This window comes from Aegilops tauschii, chromosome 2, assembly GCF_002575655.3.
Source record: "Aegilops tauschii subsp. strangulata cultivar AL8/78 chromosome 2, Aet v6.0, whole genome shotgun sequence".
NCBI classification, from domain to species: Eukaryota; Viridiplantae; Streptophyta; class Magnoliopsida; order Poales; family Poaceae; genus Aegilops; species Aegilops tauschii.
Genome location: NC_053036.3, coordinates 457,590,174 through 457,597,822, shown reverse-complemented (window position 1 = coordinate 457,597,822; position 7,649 = coordinate 457,590,174).

Here is a 7,649-nt window from a genome sequence, read left to right as displayed (position 1 = left end):
GTAGGTTAAAACAGCAAACTTGACGAAAAATCGTTGTGGTTTTTGATGCGTAGGTAAGAACGGTTCTTGCTAAGCCCGTAGCAGCCACATAAAACTTGCAACAACAAAGTAGAGGACGTCTAACTTGTTTGTAGGGCATGTTGTGATGTGATATGGTCAAGACGTGATTATATAAATTGTTGTATGAGATGATCATGTTTTGTAACAGTTATTGGCAACTGGCAAGAGCCATATGGTTGTCGCTTTATTGTATGAAATGCAATCGCCATGTAATTGCTTTAGTTTATCACTAAGCGGTAGCGATAGTGTAGAAGAAATAGTTGGCGAGACGACAACGATGCTACGATGGAGATCAACGTGTCAAGCCGGTGACGATGGTGATCATGACGGTGCTTTGGAGGAGGAGATCAAAAGCACAAGATGATGATGGCCATATCATATCACTTATATTGATTGCATGTGATGTTTATCCTTTATGCATCTTATTTTGCTTAGTATGGCGGTAGCATTATAAGATGATCTCTCACTAAAATTCAAGCTATAGGTGTTCTCCCTGAGTATGCACCGTTGCTACAGTTCGTCGTGCCGAGACACCACGTGATGATCGGGTGTGATAAGCTCTATGTTCACATACAACGGGTGCAAGCCAGTTTTGCACACGCAGAATACTCGGGTTAAACTTGGCGAGCCTAGCATATGCAGATATGGCCTCAGAACACTGAGACCGAAAGGTCGAGCGTGAATCATATAGTAGATATGATCAACATAGTGATGTTCACCATTGAAAACTACTCCATCTCACGTGATGATCGGACATGGTTTAGTTGATATGGATCACGTGATCATTTAGATGACTAGAGGGATGTCTATTCTAAATGGGAGTTCTTATGTAATATGATTAATTGAACTTTAATTTATCATGAACTTAGTCTGGATAGTATTTGCATATCTATGTTGTAGATCAATAGCTTGCGATGTAGCTTCCCATTTATTTTTGATATGTTCCTAGAGAAAAAGAAGTTGAAAGATGATAGTAGCAATGATGCGGACTTGCTCCGTGATATGAGGATTATCCTCATTGCTGCACAGAAGAATTATGTCCTTAATGCACCGCTAGGTGACAGACCTATTGCAGGAGCAGATGCACACGTTACGAACGTTTGACAAAGCTCGGTATGATGACTACTTAATAGTTTAGTGCACCATGCTTTATGGCTTAGAACCGGGACTTCAAAACGTTTTGAACGCCACGGAGCATATAAGATGTTCTAAGAGTTGAAATTGGTATTTCATACTCATGCCCGTGTCGAGAGGTATGAGACCTCTGACGGTACTTTGCGTACAAGATGGAGGAGAATAGCTCAACCCGTGAGCATGTGCTCAGATTGTCTGGGTACTACAATTATTGAATCAAGTGGGAGTTAATCTTCCAGATAAGATAATAATTGACAAAGTTCTCTAGTCACTATCACCAAGTTACTAGAACTTAGTGATGAACAATAATATGCAAGGGATGACGAAAGTAATTCCCAAGCTCTTCCCGATGCTGAAATCGGCGAAGGTAGAAATCAAGAAATAACATCAAGTGTTGATGGTTATCAAGACCACTAGTTTCAAGAAAAGGGCAATAGGAAAGAAAGAGGAACTTCAAAGAAGAATAGCAAGCAAGTTGCTGCTCCCATGAAGAATCCCAAAGCTAGACCCAAGCCTGGAACTGAGTGCTTCTACTGCAAAGGAAATGGTCACTCGAAGTGGAACTGCCCTAGATACTTGGCGGATAAGAAGAATGGCAAAGTGAACAAAAGTGTATTTGATATACATGTTATTGATGTCTACTTTACTAGTGTTTATAGCAACCCCTCGGTATTTGATACTCGTTTAGTTGCTAAGAGTAGTAACTCAAAACGGGAGTTGCAAAATAAACAGAGACTAGTTGAGGGCAAGGTGACGATGTGTGTTGGAAGTGATTCCAAGGTTGATAAGATCACCATCGCACACTCCTTTTACCTTCCGGATTAGTGTTGAACCTAAAATAAATGCTATTTGGTGTTTGCGTTGAGCATAATATGATTGGATCATGTTTATTGCAATACGGTTATTCATTTAAGTCAAAGAATAATTGTTATTCTATTTACATGAATAAAACCTTCTGTGGTCATACACCCAAGGTGAATGGTTTATTGAATCTCGATCGTAGTAATACACATATTCATAATGTTGATGCCAAAAGATGCAAAGTTGATAATGATAGTGCAACATATTGGTGGCACTACCGTTTAGGTCATATTGGTGTAAAGCGCATGAAGAAACTGCATGCTGATGAGATTTTGGAATCACTTGATTATGAATCACTTGATGCTTGCGAACCATGCCTCATGGGCAAGATGACTAAGACTCTATTCTCCAGAACAATGGAGCGAGCAACTGATTTATTGGGAATAATACATACTGATGTACGCGATCCGATGAGTGTTGAGGCTCGCAGCGGGTATCGTTATTTTCTGACCTTCACAGATGATTTGAGCAGATATGGGTATATCTACTTGATGAAACATAAGTCTGAAACATTTGAAAAGTTCAAAGAATTTCAGAGTGAAGTGGAATATCATCGTAACTAGAAAATAAAGTTTCTACGATCTGATCGCGGAGACGAATATTTGAGTTACGAGTTTGGTCTTCATTTGAAACAATGTGGAATAGTTTCGCAACTCATGCCACCTGGAACACCATAGCGTAATGGTGTGTCTGAACGTCATAACCATACTTTCCTAGATATGGTGCGATCTATGATGTCTCTTACCGATTTATCACTATTGTTTTGGGGTTATGCATTACAGACAGCTGCATTCACGTTAAATAGGGCACCATCTAAATCCGTCGAGATGACACCATATGAACTGTGGTTTGGCAAGAAACCCAAGTTGTCGTTTCTTAAAGTTTGGGACTGTGGTTCTTATGTGAAAAAGCTTCAACCTGATAAGCTCGAACCAAAATCGGAGAAATGCATCTTCATAGGATACCCAAAGGAGACTGTAGGGTACACCTTCTATCACAGATCCAAAGGCAAGATATTTGTTGCTAAGAATGGATCCTTTCTAGAGAAGGAGTTTCTCTCGAAAGAAGTGAGTGGGAGGAATGTGAAACTTGATGAGGTAATTGTACCTTCTCCCGAATTGGAAAGTAGTTCATCATAGAAATCAGTTCTAGTGATTCCTACACCAATTAGTGAGGAAGCTAATGAAGATGATCATGAAACTCCAGATCAAGTTACTACAGAACCTCGTAGGTGAACCAGAGTACGGTCCGCACCAGAGTGGTGCGGTTATCCTGTTCTGGAAGTCATGTTACTAGACCATGACGAACCTACGAACTATCAGGAAGCGATGATGAGCCCAGATTCCGCGAAATGGCTTGAGGCCATGAAATCTGAGATGGGATCCATGTATAAGAACAAAGTATGGACTTTGATTGACTTGCCCGTTGATCGGCGAGCCATTAAGAATAAATAGATCTTCAAGAGGAAGACGGACGCTGATAGTAGTGTTACTATCTACAAAGCTCAAATTGTCGCAAAATTTTTTTGACAAGTTCAAGGTGTTGACTATGATGAGATTTTCTCACTCGTAGCAATGCTGAAGTATGTCCGAATCATGTTAGCAATTGCCACATTTTATGAAATCTGGCAAATGGATGTCAAAACCGCATTCCTTAATGGATTTCTTAAAGAAGAGTTGTATATGATACAATAAGAAGGTTTTGTCAATCCTAAAGGTGCTAACAAAGTGTGCAAGCTCCAGGGATCCATCCACGGACTGGTGCAAGCATCTCGGAGTTGGAATATATGCTTTGATAGTGTGATCAAAGCATATGGTTTTATACAGACTTTTTGAGAAGCATGTATTTACAAGAAAGTGAGTGGGAGCACTACAACATTTCTGATAAGTATATGTGAATGACATATTGTTGATCGGAAATAATGTAGAATTTTTCTGGAAAGCATACAGGAGTGTTTGAAAGGAGTTTTTCAAAGAAAGACCTCGGTGAAGCTGCTTACATATTGGGCATCAAGATCTATAGAGATAGATCAAGATGCTTGATAAGATTTTTTCAATGAGTACATACCTTGACAAGATTTTTGAAGTATTTCAAAATGGAACAGTCAAAGAAGGAGTTCTTGCCTGTGTTGCAAGCTGTGAAGTTGAGTAAAGACTCAAAACCCGACCACGGCAAAAAATAGAAAGAGGATGAAAAGTCATTCCCTATGCCTCAGTCATAGGTTCTATAAAGTATGCTATGTTGTGTACCAGACCTATTCTATACCTTAGCATGATTTTGGAAAGGGAGTACAATAGTGATCTAGGAGTAGATCACTCGACAGTGGTCAAAGTTATCCTTAGAGGACTAAGGAAATATTTTTCGGTTATGGAGGTCATAAAAGAGTTCGTCGTGAAGAGTTACGTCGATGCAAGCTTTGACACTGATCCGGATGACTCTAAGTCTCAATTTGGATACATATTGAAAGTGGGAGCAATTAGCCAGAGTAGCTCCATGCAGAGCATTGTAGACATAGAAAATTTGCAAAATACATACGGCTCTGGATGTGGTAGACCCGTTGACTAAACTTCTCTCACAAGCAAAACATGATCACTCTTTGGGTGTTAATCACATAGCAATGTGAACTGGATTATTGAGTCTAGTAAACCCTTTTGGGTGTTAGTCACATGGAGATGTGAACTAACATAAAGATGTGAACTATTGGTGTTAAATCACATGACGATGTGAACTAGATTATTGACTCTAGTGCAAGTGGGAGACTGAAGGAAATATGCCCTAGAGGCAATAATAAAGTTGTTATTTATATTTCCTTATATCATGATAAATTTTTATTATTCATGCTAGAATTGTATTAACCGGAAACTTAGTACATGTGTGAATACATAGACAAACAGAGTGTCCCTAGTATGCCTCTACTTGACTAGCTCATAAATCAAAGATGGTTAAGTTTCCTAGACATAGACATGTGTTGTCATTTGATGAATGGGATCACATCATTATAGAATGATGTGATGGACAAGACCCATCCGTTCGCTTAGCATAATGATCGTTTAGTTTATTGCTATTGCTTTCTTCATGACTTATACATGTTCCTATGACTATGAGATTATGCAACTCCCGAATACCGGAGGAACACTTTGTGTGCTATCAAACGTCACAACGTAACTGGGTGATCATAAAGATGCTCTACAGGTGTCTCCGATGGTGTTTGTTGAGTTTGCATAGATCAAGATTAGGATTTGTCACTCCGATTGTCGGAGAGGTATCTCTGGGCCCTCTCGGTAATGCACATTACTATAAGCCTTGCAAGCAATGTGACTAATGAGTTAGTTGCGGGATGATGCATTATGGAACGAGTAAATAGACTTGCCGGTAACGAGATTGAACTAGGTATGATTATACCGATGATCGAATCTCGAGCAAGTAGCATACCGATGATAAAGGGAACAACGTATGTTGTTATGCGGTTTGACCGATAAAGATCTTTGTAGAATATGTAGGAACAAATATGAGCATCCAGGTTCCGCTATTGGTTATTGACCGGAGATGAGTCTCAGTCATGTCTACATAGTTCTCGAAGCCGTAGGGTCCGCACGCTTAACGTTCGATGACGATCGGTATTATGAGTTTATGTGTTTTGATGTACCGAAGGTAGTTCGGACTCTCGGATGTGATCACGGACATGACGAGGAGTCTCGAAATAGTCGAGGCATGAAGATTGATATATTGGAAGGTTATGTTTGGACACCGGAATGGTTTTGGATGAGTTCGGGCATATACCAGAGTACCGGGGAGTTACCGGAACCCCCCGGGGGGCTTAATTGTCCTACATGGGTTTTAGTGGAAGAGAGAGGAGGCGGCCAAGAGGTGGGACCCCCAAGCCCAATCCAAATTGGGAGGGGGCCATCCCCCCTTTCCTTCTTCTCTTCTTCCCCTTCCTTCCCCCTCCTAGTTGGACTAGGAAAGGGGGGAAACCTACTCCTAGTAGGAGTAGGAATCCCACCTTGGGGGCGCACCATGAGGGTCGGCCGGCCCTCTCCTTGCCTCCTTTATATACGGGGGAGGGGGGCACCACATGGACACACAAGTTGATGTTAGCCGTGTGCGGTGCCCCCTCCATGGATTTCCACCTCGGTCATAGTGTCGTAGTGCTTAGGCGAAGCCCTGCGTCGGTAACTTCATCATCACCGTCACCACGTTGTCGTGCTGACGAAACTCTCCCTCAGCCCCAGCTAGATCTAGAGTTAGAGGGACGTCACCAAGCTGAACGTGTGCAGATCGCGGAGGTTCCGTGCGTTTGGTACTTGATCGGTTGGATCGCGAAGACGTTCGACTACATCAATCGCGTTACTTAACGCTTCCGCTTTCGGTCTACGAGGGTACGTGGACGCAATATACCCGCTCGTTGCTATGCTTCTCCTAGATAGATCTTGCATGCTCGTAGGATTTTTTTTGAAATACTACGTTCCCCAACAACCCTATCATTCTCAGTCTAGTTGTCAAGTTGAACTTAGCAATAGAGGAATAAAATTAATTTTGCAAAAGACTGTTAATAGGTCCAGGAAGAATTGGTCTAAGAAAATATATGATGCACTTTGGGCTGATAATACAGCATACAAAAATCCTATGGGTATGTCTCCTTACAAAATGGTTTATGGAAAAGCTTGTCATTTACCTCTTGAGGTAGAACATAAAGCATATTGGGCAGTTAAAGAACTCAACTATGATTTCAAACTTGCTGGTGAAATGAGATTATTTGATATTAGCTCATTAGATGAATGGAGAACCCAAGCTTATGAAAATGCAAAGTTATTTAAAGAAAAGGTTAAAAGATGGCATGACAAAAGAATTCAAAGACGTGAGTTTAAAGTCGAAGAATATGTTCTTTTGTACTACTCTTGTTTTAGATTTTTTGCAGGAAAGCTCCTCTCAAAATGGGAAGGCCCATATGTCATCGAGGAGGTTTACCGGTCTGGAGCCATCAAAATAAATAATTCTGAAGGTACTAACCCGAAGGTTGTCAATGGGCAACGAATAAAGCATTATTTCTCAGGTACGCCTATTAATGTTGAAAGTAATATTATCCAAACTTTGACACCGGAAGAACACATAAAGGAGTCCTTCCGGAACACTCCAGAATCGTAAAACTAAGGAGGTACGTGATACGGTAAGTAAATAGACTCCAAAAAATCCGCAAAAATATTTTTTGTCAGTGTTGGCGTTCTGGGAACGGGGGTCCCCAGACTTGCCTACCTGTGGCCCACAGCGTGGCTCCACTCGCGGCCCAGTACGGCCCGTCTTCACCAGCAATCACTCAACACCCTCGCGAGGGGCCAAGCCTCGCGAGGAGGACGACGCAAGACCTCCTCGGGAGCGGCCTCACCAGGCTGGCTCGCGAGGGGCGGAGAGATCAAGGCAAGGCGAACCTCGCGAGGTTCCAATGACGTAAGCCATGACGACCAAGGCCTGGCGGGCGCCAGGCAGGCGCCAGCGCGCAGTGTCCTCGCCTCCTCTTTGGTGCTAAAGGGGCAAGCGCAGGAGAGGAGTCCCAAGGCATCTGGCAAAGGTATCCATATTAGTGCAACGAGACCAAG